The sequence below is a fragment of the Poecilia reticulata genome, chromosome 2 (genome assembly GCF_904066995.2).
Source record: "Poecilia reticulata chromosome 2, P_reticulata-male-v2, whole genome shotgun sequence".
Classification (NCBI taxonomy): Eukaryota; Metazoa; Chordata; class Actinopteri; order Cyprinodontiformes; family Poeciliidae; genus Poecilia; species Poecilia reticulata.
This window is the reverse complement of record NC_088831.1, coordinates 44,243,662-44,261,453: the sequence shown is the minus strand read 5'-3', so window position 1 is coordinate 44,261,453 and position 17,792 is coordinate 44,243,662. Positions and strand designations below refer to the sequence as shown.

General features: G+C 43.3%; 1 long non-coding RNA gene across 2 annotated transcripts; it reads left to right on the top strand.

The window, feature by feature from the left end:
• The first annotated feature begins 4,606 nt into the window (after nt 1-4,606).
• Nucleotides 4,607-12,266, top strand: LOC108166130 (uncharacterized). Of its 2 annotated transcripts, none has more exons than XR_014086710.1 (2): nt 4,607-5,048; nt 5,394-12,266. It is a non-coding gene; the product is annotated as an uncharacterized LOC108166130 (long non-coding RNA). The 2 variants fall into 2 exon arrangements; XR_001776412.2 differs by having other exon boundaries at nt 5,387-12,266.
• Nucleotides 12,267-17,792: the final 5,526 nt, after the last annotated feature.

Here is a 17,792-nt window from a genome sequence, read left to right as displayed (position 1 = left end):
CCTGAACAGAAGATGGGAGATGGACAGGCGGATTGGGGCAGCGTCTGCCGTGAAGCGGGCGCTGTACCGGTCCGGCGCTGTACCGGTCCGGCGCTGTACCGGTCCGGCGCTGTACCGGTCCGGCGCTGTACCGGTCCGTCGCTGTACCGGTCCGTCGCTGTACGGGTCCGGCGCTGTACCGGTCCGGCGCTGTACCGGTCCGGCGCTGTACCGGTCCGTCGCTGTACCGGTCCGGCGCTGTACCGGTCCGGCGCTGTACCGGTCCGGCGCTGTACCGGTCCGGCGCTGTACCGGTCCGGCGCTGTACCGGTCCGGCGCTGTACCGGTCCGTCGCTGTACCGGTCCGTCGCTGTACCGGTCCGGCGCTGTACCGGTCCGGCGCTGTACCGGTCCGTCGCTGTACCGGTCCGGCGCTGTACGGGTCCGGCGCTGTACGGGTCCGTCGTGGTGAAGAGAGAGCTGAGCCAAAAAGCGAAGCTCTCGATTTACCGGTCGATCTACGTTCCCACCCTCATCTATGGTCATCAGCTTTGGGTCATGACCGAAAGAACGAGATCACGGGTACAAGCGGCCGAAATGGGTTTCCTCCTCCGCAGGGTGGCTGGGCTCTCCCTTAGAGAGAGAAGCTCGGTCATCCAGGAGGGACTCAGAGTAGAGCCGCTGCTCCTCCACGTCGAGAGGAGCCAGTTGAGGCTCGGGCATCTGGTCAGGATGCCTCCTGGACGCCTCCCTGGTGAGGAGTTCAGGTCCCACCGGGAGGAGGGGAGACCCAGGACACGCTGGAGGGACGATGTCTCTCTATGGCCTGGGAACGCCTTGGGATTCCTGGAGGACCTGGAAGAGGCTGGGGAGGGAAGTCTGGGCCTCCTGAAGCTGCTGCCCCCAAGACCCGACCGACGGATAAGAGGAAGAAAATGGATGGATGGATGGATTTCCTGAACAGACGATGAGCTTCTGGTTCCTCGCGCGCGGCGGCGGCAGTCAGGAAGTTCCCTTCAGACGGGAGGCGGCTCTAAAGAGGCTGCAGACGTTAAACAAACCCCTTTGTGTGATTTATGTTTCCTCAGACATCAGAGAAACGATGCTAAATATCTGCAGACGACACAGAGTTACCCCAACAAGACGAGCGCTCCGCACCGAGGAGCCTCGTAAAACCGTTTAACCAAGTGACACATTGGCAACACGAACCATCTGACCTGCTGTGCAGATTAGCACGTAGCATGTTATGCTAACGTGGGTTCGGTCTGAAAAGTTGCACCATGAAAAATTAACAGCAGAAATTTATTTTTTTCATTTTAAGCATTAAAAATTTCACAGATAATTAATTAGAAAATAAATGATTTAGTTTAAACCTAAGTGATTATTTAGCATAAAGCAAAATATTTACTTTACAAATTAAATGTCTACCTCCAAGCTAAATATTTCAAATTAAAACTTTAAGTTGGAAAGCTGAATATTTACCTTTATGCTTAATTATGTCAAACATTTATTTAGCTCCAACTGAAAATGTTAGCAGGCTAAATATTTAGCTCTGGCTCTTTGTTTGGGGCCAAATATTTAAAATAAAACGCCTCAAACTAAACGTTCAGTTTCAAACTGACGTTTATAAAACGAACGTAGCAAAAATACATTTTTTTTTCTTCCCATGACTAAAAAACCCAAATTATTGGTGTAAATTTTCGAGTAACTTCAGAAACGGGACGACCAGGAGGATCCGACAGACGCCTGAGCTGATTTAAATCAGATCCCGAGACAAGAGCAGCTGGTTGGTTGGTTCAGCCAAGTGGATTTTTATTTATTTATTTTTTTTTTACTTTTGAATCTTAATTTTTTTTAAAAATAAATTTTCTAGCAAATTTTCAACTTTTCAAACTAATAAATTAAATAATTGCAGCTTTATTTTACATATATTATTCTCATATTGTGACTTTATTGTCGGGTTATTATAATTTTATTCTAGTCGCACTGCAAATTATTTCTTGTATTATTGATTTTATTCTCCTAATTATAGTTTTTTTCTCATCCTGGGTTTATCCCCACCGTCTGAGCGGCATCATGTTCTGACATGTGATCAAACGCAGTTGATCCATGTTTGAGTTTTATCCGTTTTTTCCTTCAGTACCATAAATAACCGCCTGTTTTAGTAATTTTCCCTGCACATCGTCGTATGATTTTAAACTTCTCTCTGCATGTTTGTTGCCAAACTCCCTGTAAACCTGCAGCAGCTGCTGCTGCTGCTTGACCTCTGACCTCGCCGGGGTTTGCAGAGCCGCAGCGCCGTCCGTCGTGTTGAGCTGAGCTGTTGTGAATGGAAACAGCCGAACAAACGGGATCTTCAGGCCTCCTGCTGGGAGCCACCGAGGAAAAGCTTATGGCAAAACACCGAAACACGTCAGCAGGAAAAAAAAACCTCACATACTTTACAAACGGCTCAGTCAAAGTAAAGCCAACTCAGAATCTTTATGTCTCACTTGTTTGTTGGTAAATGTTGAGAAAGGTGAATTTTCCTTCAGCGTTTCAGCCGCTCTGTCCTGCACTGCAGTTTGTGTTGCTTCATTTTGTGCTTTTATTTCAGTTTCAAGTTTTTTCCAGGAAACATTTTTGAAGTTAAACGTGAAGAAATGTTGTTAAAAATGGACTTTGAGTAAAGTGAGAGTCAGCAGAACAGATTGTCACTTTTGAAGTGAAGCAGTTAGTAAAGTAGGTAAACTACTTTAAGAAGGATGAGTCAGTAGTTTGTAGTCGGATTTCTGACCGCGAGACGGATACTGACAGCACAGCACCGCTCCACATGACCCCACTGCACTCTGTTTACATGTTTCATTATTGTAAAACTAAATGTCCGGTTACACAAAGAGTTAATTTAACTTGGCACAAGTCAGAGGCGTCTCCAGGGCCGCTGTGACGTTGACTGCTACTGCAGAACCTTAAATACTGAGTTTAAACATTTAACTTCAAATCTTTTGGTCAATAAAATGATCAATCAGAGAGTCGATTGGCTGATGAGGTCATGATGTCATCAGAGAGTCGATTGGCTGATGAGGTCATGATGTCATCAGAGTCGACTGGCTGTGAGGTCATGATGTCATCAGAGAGTCGACTGGCTGATGAGGTCATGATGTCATCAGAGAGTCGATTGGCTGATGAGTTCATGATGTCATCAGAGAATCGATTGGCTGATGAGGTCATGATGTCATCAGAGAGTCGACTGGCTGATGAGGTCATGATGTCATCAGAGAGTCGATTGGCTGATGAGGTCATGATGTCATCAGAGAGTCGATTGGCTGATGAGGATAAAAGTTTCTTCCTGTCCGACAGGAAAAAGGAGAAAATCTGAAAATCAAAAACTGACGTTTTCTGGAAAATACCGAGGATTTTTTAATTTTCTTAAAGTTGAATATTTGCAAGAAAAATCTGAAATTTTGAGAAAATGTCCACTTTCAAAAGTGGATTTTTATTTTTTTACTTTTGAATCTTAACCAAAAAAACATTTTTTCTAGCAAATTTTCAACTTTTCAAACTAATAAATTAAATTAAATAATTGCAGCTTTATTTTACATATATTATTTACATATTGTGACTTTATTGTCGGGTTTTTATAATTTTATTCTAGTCGCACTGCAAATTATTTCTTGTATTATTGATTTTATTCTCCTAATTATTGTTTTTTTCTCATCCTGGGTTTATCCACACTGAGCAGCATCTAAAACATTCCGGATCGGAATTTATAAACTCTGAACTTTATTTATACTTTATAAATAAAGTATTTATTTATACTGCAGTCTCTGTTTCTACCCCAGTTTCCACCCCCTCTCCCCGTTTCTACCCCCCGCTTCCAGTTTTTACCCCCTCTCCCTGTTTCTACCCCCTCTCCCTGTTTCTATCTACCCCCTCTCCCCGTTTCCACCCCCGCTCCCCTTTTCTACCCCCTCTCCCCGTTTCCACCCCCGCTCCCCTTTTCTACCCCCTCTCCCCGTTTCCACCCCCGCTCCCCGTTTTTACCCCCGCTCCCCATTTCCACCCCCGCTCCCCGTTTTTACCCCCCGCTTCCAGTTTTTACCCCCTCTCCCTGTTTCTACCCCCTCTCCCTGTTTCTATCTACCCCCTCTCCCCGTTTCTACCCCCTCTCCCCGTTTCCACCCCCCGCTTCCAGTTTTTACCCCCTCTCCCTGTTTCTACCCCCCCTCCCTGTTTCTACCCCCTCTCCCTGTTTCTATCTACCCCCTCTCCCCGTTTCCACCCCCTCTCCCCGTTTCCACCCCCTCTCCCCGTTTCTACCCCCCGCTTCCAGTTTTTACCCCCTCTCCCCGTTTCTACCCCCTCTCCCTGTTTCTATCTACCCCCTCTCCCCGTTTCCACCCCCGCTCCCCTTTTCTACCCCCGCTCCCCATTTCCACCCCCGCTCCCCGTTTTTACCCCCTCTCCCCGTTTCCACCCCTCTCCCCGTTTCCACCCCCGCTCCCCTTTTCTACCCCCGCTCCCCTTTTCTACCCCCGCTCCCCGTTTCCACCCCCGCTCCCCGTTTTTACCCCCTCTCCCCGTTTCCACCCCCGCTCCCCTTTTCCACCCCCGCTCCCCGTTTCCACCCCCGCTCCCCGTTTTTACCCCCTCTCCCCGTTTCCACCCCCGCTCCCCTTTTCTACCCCCGCTCCCCTTTTCTACCCCCGCTCCCCGTTTCCACCCCCGCTCCCCGTTTTTACCCCCTCTCCCCGTTTCCACCCCCGCTCCCCTTTTCTACCCCCGCTCCCCGTTTCCACCCCCGCTCCCCTTTTCTACCCCCGCTCCCCGTTTCCACCCCCGCTCCCCGTTTCCACCCCCGCTCTGCTCTGACAGGTGCAGATATCTGAGAACCTGCTGCCTCCTCTGCTCCAGATTCCTGGGAAACACTGGGATGGATTAACTGGCGGATGTGACATTTTACCCCAACATGTTTTCAGTTCAGTTTGTTTTAATTACTGCAGCCGTACATCAGACGGGGGTCAGTTAGCCTGACGCTAACGGTGGAAACTGCTGCTCAGGAGAAAAGAGACTAAAATCAAAACTATCAGGTGGGAAAACGGCAAAAAACACAAAGTTATAAAATGTTTCTGTATCTTCCAGTGCAAACACCTTTCAGTACGTTTGAAATGAGACGAACTAACAAGCTTAGAGTTTTTTAAACTCAATATCTATTGAATAAGTTTAAAAGATTGTTTTACGTATAAAATGAGAAAAATGTTTTAAGTAAAATGATGATTTAAAAGAAGCCTCTACATCTTGCTGAGGTCAGTTTTGTCTCATTTCTTTAAATATATTTTCAGTTAAAAACCAGGTGAGGTTTTGTTCCGATCCGGATTTCTGAACGTAAACACATTTCCATCCTCCGTTCGGTTTCCTCCGTCTGCAGCCTGCAGCTCTTCTGGGAATCCCTGACGCCCCGGAGGCCGTTTGGCGGCTCGGGTTGAGGACAGAGGACACAGAGTCTGTCTCTGTCCTGCAGAGACAACGTCGGCCGTCAGTGCTGCTAAAACGCTCTGCGGCTCCGCGGGCTGCGTCTCCATGGCAACGTAAACAGCCGGACTTCCTTCGCCCTTGGACTTGACACCAGCGGTTCAGGGATTTAGCTCCGTGCTAAATCTGTCGGCGACGCCGGATGAGTCCCAGCATTCAGCTGGAGCCGGTCCCACTGGACCTCAGAGCAGCGCCTCGGTTTCAACGATGAAACGGAAACTTTTTACGACCCTACGGAAGCCCAGAGCGGACATCTCCAGCTTGGCTTTCTCCGGATGACGAGTTAAAATTCTCACTCTGAATTTAACGACACGCATTTTAGACATGGAATCGGGATCATTGTGATCTGCAGAGGAGAACATTTGTTTACCTGAGAGTAACTTGTTATCTTGAGAAAACCACCGGGAAAAGGTTTAAGAAGACAACTGGGAATAAACTCGTTAACTTCATTAAAAAAACAAAAATTAAAACAGGATAATTTGTTAAAAATCTAGAAATTTTCCACTGATTGCTGTAATTTAATGAGAGAAGAAATGACCAAGCCTGAAGTCTGTTTTTACAGTGGTCTATTACGAAGGAGTAAATTTGCGCTGAAAAAAAATCAGAAATGTTGAGATTAATTTCAGAAATTTTCTAAAACAAGTTCTGAGTTTGAAAAAGTTTAAAATTTGGCAGAATTTTTATTTATTTTTTTTTAGAATTTTAATGTCAAAAACTGCTAGATTGGACAAATTTGTATCACTTCTGAACCACATTTGGCCCCTGGACCTCACTTTGGGAACCCCAACTTTACAACAAACATCTGAGTTTCTTTTTCAGACCTACAATAATTTGTTCCTTTTAACTTTGTTTTATTAAAATATTGTATGTTTACTTTATTACCGAGCAAGTAAACAAACATTCAGAATGAAATGATTTTGTATTTTTGATAAGAAAAACTTTAAACTTCTTGACTTTGTCCCATCTGACATATTAAATTAGGGACATTTCTTTGCCAAACCCTTTAACTTTAACAAGAAATTTTCAATTTTAAGAATTTTAAGACTTTTAGCTAGCTTGAATTTGTAGCTAGCTTGAATTTGTAGCTATCTTGAATTTTTAGCTAGCTTGAATTTGTAGCTAGCTTGAATTTTTAGCTAGCTTGAATTTGTAGCTAGCTTGAATTTGTAGCTAGCTTGAATTTGTAGCTAGCTTGAATTTTTAGCTAGCTTGAATTTTTAGCTAGCTTGAATTTTTAGCTAGCTTGAATTTGTAGCTAGCTTGAATTTGTAGCTAGCTTGAATTTGTAGCTAGCTTGAATTTGTAGCTAGCTTGAATTTTTAGCTAGCTTGAATTTGTAGCTAGCTTGAATTTGTAGCTAGCTTGAATTTGTAGCTAGCTTGAATTTTTAGCTAGCTTGAATTTGTAGCTAGCTTGAATTTGTAGCTAGCTTGAATTTGTAGCTAGCTTGAATTTTTAGCTAGCTTGAATTTGTAGCTAGCTTGAATTTGTAGCTAGCTTGAATTTCTAGCTAGCTAAAAACATCTAAAATAAGAACTTCTCATGAAGATTTTCTCATTTTACTGTGTCACGGTTTGTTGCTGCTGCCGTATGAAGACCCAGCATGGTTTCCCCATCCGGTCCGGTCCGGTCCGTCACTCAGCTGCTCAGATTGGAATGTTTATGGATCCAGCCGCTTCCTCCCGGCTCCCGTACCGGCAGACAGGCGTCCAGGACGTGTCCCGTCAAGACGAGCCGCGGCTCCTCCATCACTCACAGGAAAGGTTCGTCTGAGCCGCTGACTGGACCGAGAGTTTTCCTGCGATTGTGCAGAAACTCTGAAATGCGTGTTTTGTCCTGCGTGGAGCTGCAGAGAAAACACAGATTATCTCTGTTATCTCCACTAAAACAGGAAAAACTTCAAAATAAACAACACGCACCTGAACAGCCGAGAACCAGGAAGATCCAAAACATCATCTCGGAAATTTTCAGGAGTTGAAAATTTACTAGAAAAAAAAAATCTGTTTTTTTACTAACCTCAGAAAATTTCTAGAAAAAAAAAAGGAAATTTCTGAGTTTAAAAAGTTGAAAAATTTTGACTTTTCCATATATCTTTGAAACCTTCTGGGATTAATCCCAAAATAATTTCTAGCAATTATTTTACTTTTGTAGCTCGGAAATGTCATCCTTTTTTCTAAAAACAATTATAAGATTAATCTCAAAATTTACAAAGTTTTTCTAGCAAATTTTCAACTTTTCAAGCTCAGAAATTTCCTTGTTTTTTTCTAGAATTATTTTTTTTTTTGCTGCAAATTTATTCCGTAAAAACAGACTTTCGGTTTGGTCATTTCTTTCCCTTTAAATTACAATCAACTGCAAACATCTAACTTTTATTAATGACTGATATTTTCTCACTTCAGACCCTCCGTAAACGCTTTTTAAGCGCTGTCCAGTAAATCATCATGCGAGATTAAAGAGTAAAATCACTGCCATTGTGTATTTTAACAGGAAGCAAACAGAAACCTGCAGCCTGCTGAGGGTTGGATCCTCAGGAAACGGATCCTGAGGTCTGATAGACGAACATCCTGTCCGCTGTTGGAGCTCCAGGGAAAATGAGCGATGGTCCGAAGTATCCCATTAACAATGAACCCCGAAAGCAGAAAACTGGGATCAAAGAGGAAAATGACGCAAAGTAACCTTAATGTTTGCATAATTTTAAAGATAAATATTCATTTCTGTAACTATTTCTGTAAAATTTAAGCAACAAGCAGAGAAAACGTTTTTTTTAGCTTTTCCAAATATTGAAAAAGAAAATTTGATGTGAAAAATCAAATCAATCAAATGTATTTTTAAAGCTCCTTCTGAACAGCAACCGTTAGCTTGGTTAGCACAGTTTTAGCTAGCGGCTAACACGGCCAAATGCCAAACAGTTTAAAAAGTTTGCATTTGGGTTTCTAGAGACGCCGTTTCGGCCCAAATCTGAGAATCTGTTCTAAAAATGATCAGCGACCAGTTTCAGATGTCCTAGTCAAAGCAGGGAGAGTGAAAAAAGCAGAGGTCCAACAGCACAGCCCTGCGGTACACCCCAGTAACATTTGCTCTGCAGAAACGTTCACCGTGTTTCATTTGGCATATTTTGTCCCGTTGGAACCACAAATTCAGTATTTTGAATATTTTAACTGGGATTTTCTGTAATTTCCCCACAAAATGCAAGTGAAGAATTAAAGTGAAGTGGAAGGAAAATGATGCATGAAGATGATCTAAGCTGCAGAAATGACCAACACCAGACAGTCTTCATGTCCTCCTCAGACTTTATTTAGCTTTTTTTCCCCTGATTTTTATCGCTTTCGTCATCAAGTAGCACAGATTGTCCTCAGCCTGTTGCGGCCGCAGTCGTCCTCTTCGCGTTTCATCGCTCAGATAAGACCTCTGTGTAAACAGTCGGAGGCTGTTTACTGAAATCCGCGGCGCCTCTTCGCTCATACTTGAGCGTAATTGAGGAAGCGATACTGAATTCGGCTCTGCCTCGGTGTGGGAGCGCCGCCGGGCTTCTGCGTCAGACAGCAGGGAGGGAAAGGAGGGAAGGTTTTATTGCTGCGCTCAAACCTCAAAGGAGAAGAAAGGAGACCTAAACATCCATTTATATTCATGCACTGAGCAACGAGGACGAGACGAGCGCGCCGAGCGGAGGAGGCGTTTCAAGATGTTCAGGCCAAATGCTGATTAACTCAACCAGACGCACTGAAAAATACTTAATTCATCCCAAAAAAAGAAGATAAATGTTGACGTATCTTCAAATCCATTGTTGCTGCTGGCGACGCTGCACACAGGAAGAAGCTCCAATAGCAGTCAGTCTCGCAACTAATCCGGAAAGGCCTCTGACTGAAGGCTGGTGTTGTGTGAGCCTCATGCTAACATGCTAGCAGCTCATCTTCCAGGCAGCAGAGAGGATACTCCACTATTTGTTTTTACTCTTTAAATCTGTCAGTGCGTCCGGTTAGAGGGATGCTGGAGTAGGGGATACGACCCCAGCTCATTGTGAACCAGGGTCCTTCTCTCTTCCAGGGAGCTTCCTTTCCAACTCCTCTGGGATTTGGGGTTAAAGTTCAGCTATTAATTGAGCTAATTAGCTGCTGCCAGTTGTAAAAGCAACACCTTGTTACCACGGTTACGCATCATACCAACTGTTAAAAGCGGCAAAAGGAAAAATCAGAGCTAAAACACCAGAGCTGCTCCGACATGCCGCCGTCGTGAGTGGATGATATCCCACTGAAACATGTCCAGCTCTGCTAATCCGCTTCATTTGCTTTTGCTGCTTGATGGTAGAAGAGATGTTGGAGTAGGGGATGTGATCCTCTTCCTCTCTCTGCCTCCTTTCCAACTCCTGGGTAAGTGCTACTCAGGCTTTGGGTGTTTTTATCCACTGATGATTGTTGCACACAGGAGGAAATCACCTGAAAAGCAAACAGAATTAGACCAAATTCATCCTAAATACCAGAATCAGAGCCGTAATTCATGATGAGGAGCTTCTTCCCCGTCAGGCTGGAGTTCGGGAGCGAGCCGCCGAATCTGGCTCAGCGTGACGCAGGACTCTCTTCTTCTGGTGCATGAATGACTCATCAAAACAATGACTGACTCAACATGACCGCCAGCTCCCTTCAAGTGACACTTCACTCTCTGCTTTCATGATGTCGCATCATGAAAAGCAGGGAGAGAAACGGCCAGCCCACGCAGCTCGACGCTCTCAGGAACTGTTCCAGGGACGGACCTCCAGGTGTTTATGGAGGAAACCACAACGTTGCAGAATCAGGCGGGAAAATGTTCCTGTGATTCTGCTGCAGCAGAGAAGCAGAGCGGCGGAGATCAGAGACTTTCTGAGCCGGCAGAAAAGTTTACCATCGATGGAAGTTTCTAGGATTCACACGAACAGTAACACGTTGGTGTTATTCAGCCGGTCATAAGAGAAACAAGCGGGACGTTTTCCTTCTTCACAGAGTTATAAACATTTAGTTACCAAACCAAATAACCTAAATATTTAGCTACAAACTACAAAACTTTGTCAACAAACTAACTGAACAAAAATTTAGTTAGCAAGATAAATGAGCTAAATATATTGTTTCTGAACTAAAGCTTTAGCGTAAATAGCTTGGAAGCTAAATGTTTAGAGCTAAATAACTTCTGAACTAAATATTTAGCTAACCAACTAGTAAACGAAATATTTAACTAGCAAGTTTAAAAAGTTAAATATTTAGTCTGAAAACTAAATATTTAGCTGTAAACTATTTAGTTGGCAAACTAAGACCTGTTATTAGTTAGTTAGCTCATGTTTAGCTAATATTAGTAGTGAAATTAAAATTTATTATTGATTAATATTGTTAAATATTTAACTTGACTTACTAAGCTAGCTTATTAAGCTAGCCATTTAGTTAGCATGCTTAGTTAGCTTAAATTATTTGTTTGCTATCTAAATATTTAGCTAAATGTTTTTAAAGGTGAATTTTTAGGTCTGAGAAAAAATAAGTTTGCTAAATAAATATTTTATTATCAAGCTAAATATTGAATCACTAATCATATATTTAGTTTGAAAATGTGAGCCCCACTTTTTCCTCTTACGACAACCCAAATCATTACTGTTATTTTTTTATAGTGTAGCTTCACTCATGGCAGCCATCTTGGTTTTTGGCTGGATTCGCTGCGATGTCTGTAGCTGCAGGACGTCCATGTTTTAACGCCGCAGTCAGCAGTTTGAGCGTCTGCATGAACAGGTGCATCCAGCAGAAACGGGACCAGAAAAGGGAAGTCCTGAAATATTCTCTCCGTCCAAAAGGGAAACTCGGCAGCAAGCGGAGGAAGTCATAACTCCGGCGGCTCGGTTACAACCCGTCCTAGTTAAAGCACCGAGTTTGGCTCCGCTGGATGAAACCTGGAAGTATTGAGATCAGCTTACATCAAAACAATCAGAGTGAGTTGGTCCGAGAAAACGGGTCGTTTCCATGGAAACCAGCAGCTGTAAAGCCCCATGACTCGCTGCGACTCCTTTCCGTCGGAATCGGCCCTGTGAGCTGTTTTATACTCCCAATAATAATAATCACCGATTATTTTAACAGCTAATTACAGTTTATTATACGTTAATAACCACCCAGTGGAAGAGGTCCTGGCCCCCCCACAGAGGCTAATCAATACCTACAGGTTTCTTATCTCAGCCAATCGGCTCCAGAGACAATAAACGACGCTCTTGGCACATTTAATCTCAAATACTCTTATGTACTTTTTGTTTTTTGCAGGACTTTTTCTGTCAGGCTAAAGTTTTGGTCACACGCAGAAGATGCTACTGCTAAGTATCTGCTAGCTACTGGCATTAAATGCTCATTTAATGCCAGCTGGCTGGGCAACGTTTATGCATATTCTGTGAAGATCTTGGTCTTAAATTCCATTTATAATGGTCTTAAAATGTCTTTAAAAGGTCTTAAATTAATGTATCTAAACTAAGACCTGAAAATATCTTAAATTTTTAAAATTTATTTCATTCTGTGACTTGAGACAGTTGAGGCTACTGCTAACTATCTTCAAGCTAGCTAGCTTTTTGTGTTTATAATGGTTAACTGCTAATTTCTGTGAAGATCTGGGTCTTAAATTTCATTTATGATGGTCCCAATAGTCTTAAAAGGTCTTAAATTTAAATATGTGTTGTAAAAGCTTAGAATATAAACACAAATACTTTGTATTGTTCAAAACATTTTCCATTGTAAGAAAATTGTTGGTAATAATTTTCCCCAATTAAAAACAAGTTTAATAAACGAACCTGCACGATTCTTAAATCAGTCCAGGGGCCACAAACGGCCCCCGGGCCGCGCTTTGGACACCCCCTGCCGTGTAGTTTATTCACTCTGAGATGAACTTTGACCCCTCAGAGTGAGAGCTGTGCTGGGTGAGGTTCGCTTTACGAATAATCAGTCCTGACCCAAAGTGACCGGAGCGAAAAGCAGGACAGAACAATAGCAAACGAAACTGTGTGTAGCTGAAGTTCCTGTTTTCTGCCTGAGTGAGGGAGCGCGTGCGTGAGGCCGGGGCGCGAGCGCGTGAGGCGGCCCGCCGGGCCGCCAGCGCGCCTCGCGTTGGGAAACCGGGTTCGGGGAGGGCCGAAGACCCAATCTCTGGAGAATGCAGGAAACCGAAGAGGAAAGGAAGGAAACGGACGCAGATTTTTCTGTGGGATTGCAAAAGGTTCACCAGACTCGTGTTTTTACTTCCAAGACAGAGAAAACAAAAAGAAACCCGCTTTGTTCGTGTTCATGCACCCTAAAACGAAAAAAGGGAAGGTGAAGAGAAGACTGGCGGAGGTCATGGGAGGTCATGGGTGGAGTAGAAGAAATCAGCAGTAAATAAGTTATGAGTTTTACGTAATTAAACTTCATGGCAGAAAGAACTGAGGTCAAGAAATGGAGGAAACAAACAGCTGGGAGGAAAACGTTCATGTTTCCAGTGTCTGACGGGCTGAATAATTCATAAATGAACCGATTAGAGCATTAAAAACAACCGGCTCTTATCGCCGCTGCCACCTTCATGCTCTCAGCTCTCGTCACGCGTTGAGCCGTTCAGGCTGCCGGGTTAATTCCCCCAGAATCAGCCGGAACCTGTGAATCGGCGCCCAGGTTTCTCCCCGTTCCATCGGCGAGTCGAGCCAAAGCTGTGGAGGCGTCAGCAGGCCGACCTCACGCTCCCCGGAGCCTCGACTTGGACGGCTGCTGGGTGTGATCGAGTCCGGCCTGAAAAAATACTCTCAAATAAAGACGCGGAGCAGCTTCAGCAGGACTGAGACGCTTTAAAAACTCGTTTCGTTGCATGTTGAGTCTCCAGACGAGCAGAAAGTTTCATTTAGTTTCTGCTGGTTCTGTGGACCTTCGGGATCCGTTTGGGATCCGTTTAAAGCTGGTCAGTTGACCTGCATCGGACCTGAATCCAGCAGCGACTCAACATTAACTAGAACTCCAGCATGAATTTGGGTTTAAAGAAGCTAAAAATAAATTATTTACCAGGAGATTCAAGCTCATACACTACAAAAACACAAAAACTTACCTTTTTGGTCTAATTCAGGGATGTCCAAAGTGCGGCACGTGGGCCGCATGTGGCCCCTTCTACTGATTCTGTGTGGCCCCCCAAACTACAATTAAAAAAATGGGAAAAATATGTTTGTTTTTTTAAGTTATTGCACAATTATGACAAAATCTTAGAATGGAAAACATCTGATAGAAAGTATCCACCTTTTAATTAACTAGATCGAGTCCGGCCTGAAAAAATACTCACAAAAAGAGACGCGGAGCAGCTTCAGCAGGACTGAGACGCTTTAAAAACTCGTTTCGTTGCATGTTGAGAGTCTCCAGACGAGCAGAAAGTTTCATTTAGTTTCTGCTGGTTCTGTGGACCTTCGGGATCCGTTTGGGATCCGTTTAAAGCTGGTCAGTTTTCTCTATTCCCTGTTGTTTGAATTATTGCTTCACAGTATTTGCTCCTAAACTGCCAAACCAATGTTTTTAATAAGCCATTTTTAAGCCACTTTTCAAACTCCAAAAAATGTCCACATTTTTTGACGTTTGCAGCTCAGACATTTTCAAGGTTTCTCTATAAAATTTCTAGCAAAAATTTCTAAAAAGATGTAATTTAAAGCATTCAGAGTTTTTCTGTAGCACATTTTTGACTTTTTAAACCCTGAAGTTTCTTTATTAAGCAAATTTCTGAGATTAATCTAAAAATTTCTGTGTTTTTCTAGAAATGTTCAGAAATGTCTCTCAAAATTTCGCTCACTTTTTTCCGAGCAAATTTTCTACTTTTAAATCTCAGAAATGTCCAAGTTTTCTTTCTAGAAAATTTCTTAGGTAAATCTAAAAATGTCCTTGTTTTTGTCGTAAATTTGTGACTGTCTGAGCTCAGAAATGTTGTTTTTCTGAGACCAATCTTTAAATTTTTGCGTTTATTGGTGAAAATGTTGTCCTCCTCCTCTTCTGTCAACAGCGACTCTAACTGTTCCCCTCCTCGCCTGTGGGGGCGCTGCACCACGAATCACTGAAGGAGACGACACTAAAACCTCTGAAAAATAAACTTCCTTCACAAAATGTGAATAAAAACGAAGTGGCGTCAGATTTCTCTTCTGTTTTTGGCGACCAATTTCTCTCGCTAGCGCTCGGCTGGCTCGTTTCCAGTCGTTACTTCAGTAAACCTGCAAACATATTTTCCAGTTTCACAGATTAAGAACCATTTAATGCACTTTTTCTTATTTTCTCATGCTTTCAATGTGAATTTCAGTTAAAGCAAAATATGGTTTCCGTGTCCAAGGACTTAATCTCTCACCAGAGACTTTGTCTCTTCATCACAGTGCAGCAGGTCCAGCTTCCCCTGTGAAATCAAGTCCAGATGTTGGAGCACGAAACTCAACAGAAAGCAGCGGAGAAACGCTTTTCTTTATAGGAAATACCAGGCAACAAACTGCAGACAAAAGCTGATTAAAGAGACTTTTTGATGTGTTTTTTTATTTATTTATTTATTTCGCTTTAACTGCTCTGACAGAAAAATAGGAAGAAAAAAAGAAAATCAGTGAAACGGGGAAGAACCGGCATTTAGAAGCGGGAATCACAGCGAAGCAGTTTCTAAAAATGTCTGAAACGAGCCGTCGGCACCAGAAACGGTGGCGGCCATGTTGACTCTCCGTGGCGGGTTGCCACGGCAACCGCTGGCCCGCTCACACGTGCTCGGTGCTCCGGTACCCGGTCCGGCCGCTTCCTCTGAGGCCGCGCAGCAGAAAGGCGCAGAGGTCAGGAAACCACACAGCTGGCTGTGGAAAGGATTTAAAGTTTAGATTTAACTGGTTTTCCTCCGACTGGATGTTAAATTAAATCAAAAGCAAAAATGTTTTCAGAAAACGGTGAAGTTGTTACGATCAGCAGACTTTAAACAAACCAAGATGCGTAAAAACTCTATATCTTAATTTTTCGCCATTGTTTTGTTTGTTTTTAACCAGAGCAATGCATGATGGGCCGATGAAGGTAACAGTGGACCAGAGTCTGTAAACAAAACACAAGAAGTCAAGGCTGCAGGGTTTTACGAAAACGTCTTGATTGAGACAAACTCATGCATCAGTAAACACGAGAAATCAGTTGAAACAAGCTAGCATGACCAGCTTGTGACCTATTGTTTACTGTGTTAGCTAAAGCTACCACCATTAGCTAGAGCTACCACCATTAGCTAGAGCTACTACTATTAGCTAAAGCTACCACCATTAGCTAGAGCTACTACTATTAGCTAGAGCTACCACCATTAGCTAGAGCTACTACCATTAGCTAGAGGTACCACCGTTAGCTAAAGCTACCACCTTTAGCTAGAGCTACCACAGTTAGCTAAAGCTACCACCATTAGCTAGAGCTACTACTATTAGCTAGAGCTACCACCATTAGCTAGAGCTACTACCATTAGCTAGAGCTACTACCATTAGCTAGAGCTACCACCATTAGCTAGAGCTACCACCATTAGCTAGAGCTACCACCATTAGCTAAAGCTACCACCATTAGCTAGAGCTACTACTATTAGCTAGAGCTACCACCATTAGCTAGAGCTACCACCATTAGCTAAAGCTACCACCATTAGCTAGAGCTACTACCATTAGCTAGAGCTACCACCATTAGCTAAAGCTACCACCATTAGCTAGAGCTACTACCATTAGCTAGAGCTACCACCATTAGCTAGAGCTACCACCGTTAGCTAAAGCTACCACCATTAGCTTTTTCCATCTGATCTTATTGTGACCAAAGTAAAAGTCAGAATCCACCAGAAATCCAGTTCGGCAGGAAAACGCAGCCAAAAGGTCAGAGAAAATGCTCAGCGTGAAGTTTGCCTGCTCTCAGATTGAATTTTCCTCTGTTTCTCCTCCTCTTTTCCTCCAGCAGCCCCCTGCTGTGCGCAGATAAAAAGGGTATAGTTCAAGCACGGAGGGGGTTTGGGGGGATGTCAGGATGTGGCAGCGTTCCTGAGAGGCTGCCACCAACATGACAACCTGGGGTTGCAACATTTCCCCCCCCGGCAATCCTAAAAAAAATCAGCTGCAGCTTTTCTCAGTATATTTTACCTAAAACCTTTTCCTTATCGTTTGCTTCTGAGAGGATGAGCTCACCGGAGGTGTTTTTACGAGCGTTGGCTAACGGTAGCGTTGCATCAGAAGAAACATTTCCACTCCGAGTTTCACCGATAATACGAGACGTTCGTTATGAACCAGCCTGAACCACGACATGCAGTCTGACTCGGAGAAATTAGCTGAAATTCATCTTTTGCTGCAGTCGCGTCGACGTCGTGGCTAAAAGAGATGGACGGCTAATTTCTACTTTCAACAATAAAATGACGTGTTTGCTTTCCATCCTGGTGTGTTCAGCCGACGGCGGCCATTTTTACAGTGAAATAAACTGAATAAAAGTGATTTTCTGTAAGGTTTTATGACAAACTACAGAAGTTAACGTCAGATTGGTGGTTTTACAGTCTGACGTCACGTTGAATATCATTTCTACAACACGATAATAAACATAAATATATATTGTTTAGCTACGGCTGCGTAATTACGCATCTGTTTGGATTTAAAGTGACAGAACGCCATAAGAAAGATCAAAATGGGCAGACAGGTATTTTAAAAGATTAAAATAAAAGATTGAAACTGAAAAATAAACAAATAAAACAAAATTTGAAACTTAAAAAATAAATAAAACAAAGATATGAAACTGAAAAAGTTTTGAACCTGAAAAAAATTCAAAAACTACTTTAATTTAATTTTTCTACCCAGTTTCAAACCTTTATTTCATTTTTTACAGTTTCAAATTATTAGTTTCCTTTTTAAAGTTGAACAAACATTTTGGCCCCAATTTAGCTCCGTAGAATATAGAAAACCCTGAAAAAGCGTCAGAATAACCTGATTTATATCGCGATTTGTGAGTTTTCTGCCGCCAGAACATGATAAACAGTCTTTAACCTTTCAGCATAAAGAAGTGGGCTGCACAGTGGTGCATCTGGTAGAGCTGTTGCCTTGCAGTAAGAAGGTTCTGGGTTCGATTCCCGGCCCCGGTCTTTCTGCATGGAGTCTCCATGTTCTCCCTGTGCATGGTGGGTTTTCTCCTGGTACTCCGGTTTCCTCCCACAGTCCAAAAACATGACTGTCAGGTTAATTGGCCTCTCCAAATTGCCACTAGGTGTGAGTGTGTGTGTGCATGGTTGTGTGTCTCTGTGTTGCCCTGCGACAGACTGGTGACCTGTCCAGGTGACCCCGCCTCAGGGGGCAGCAGGAGGTCGTCCAG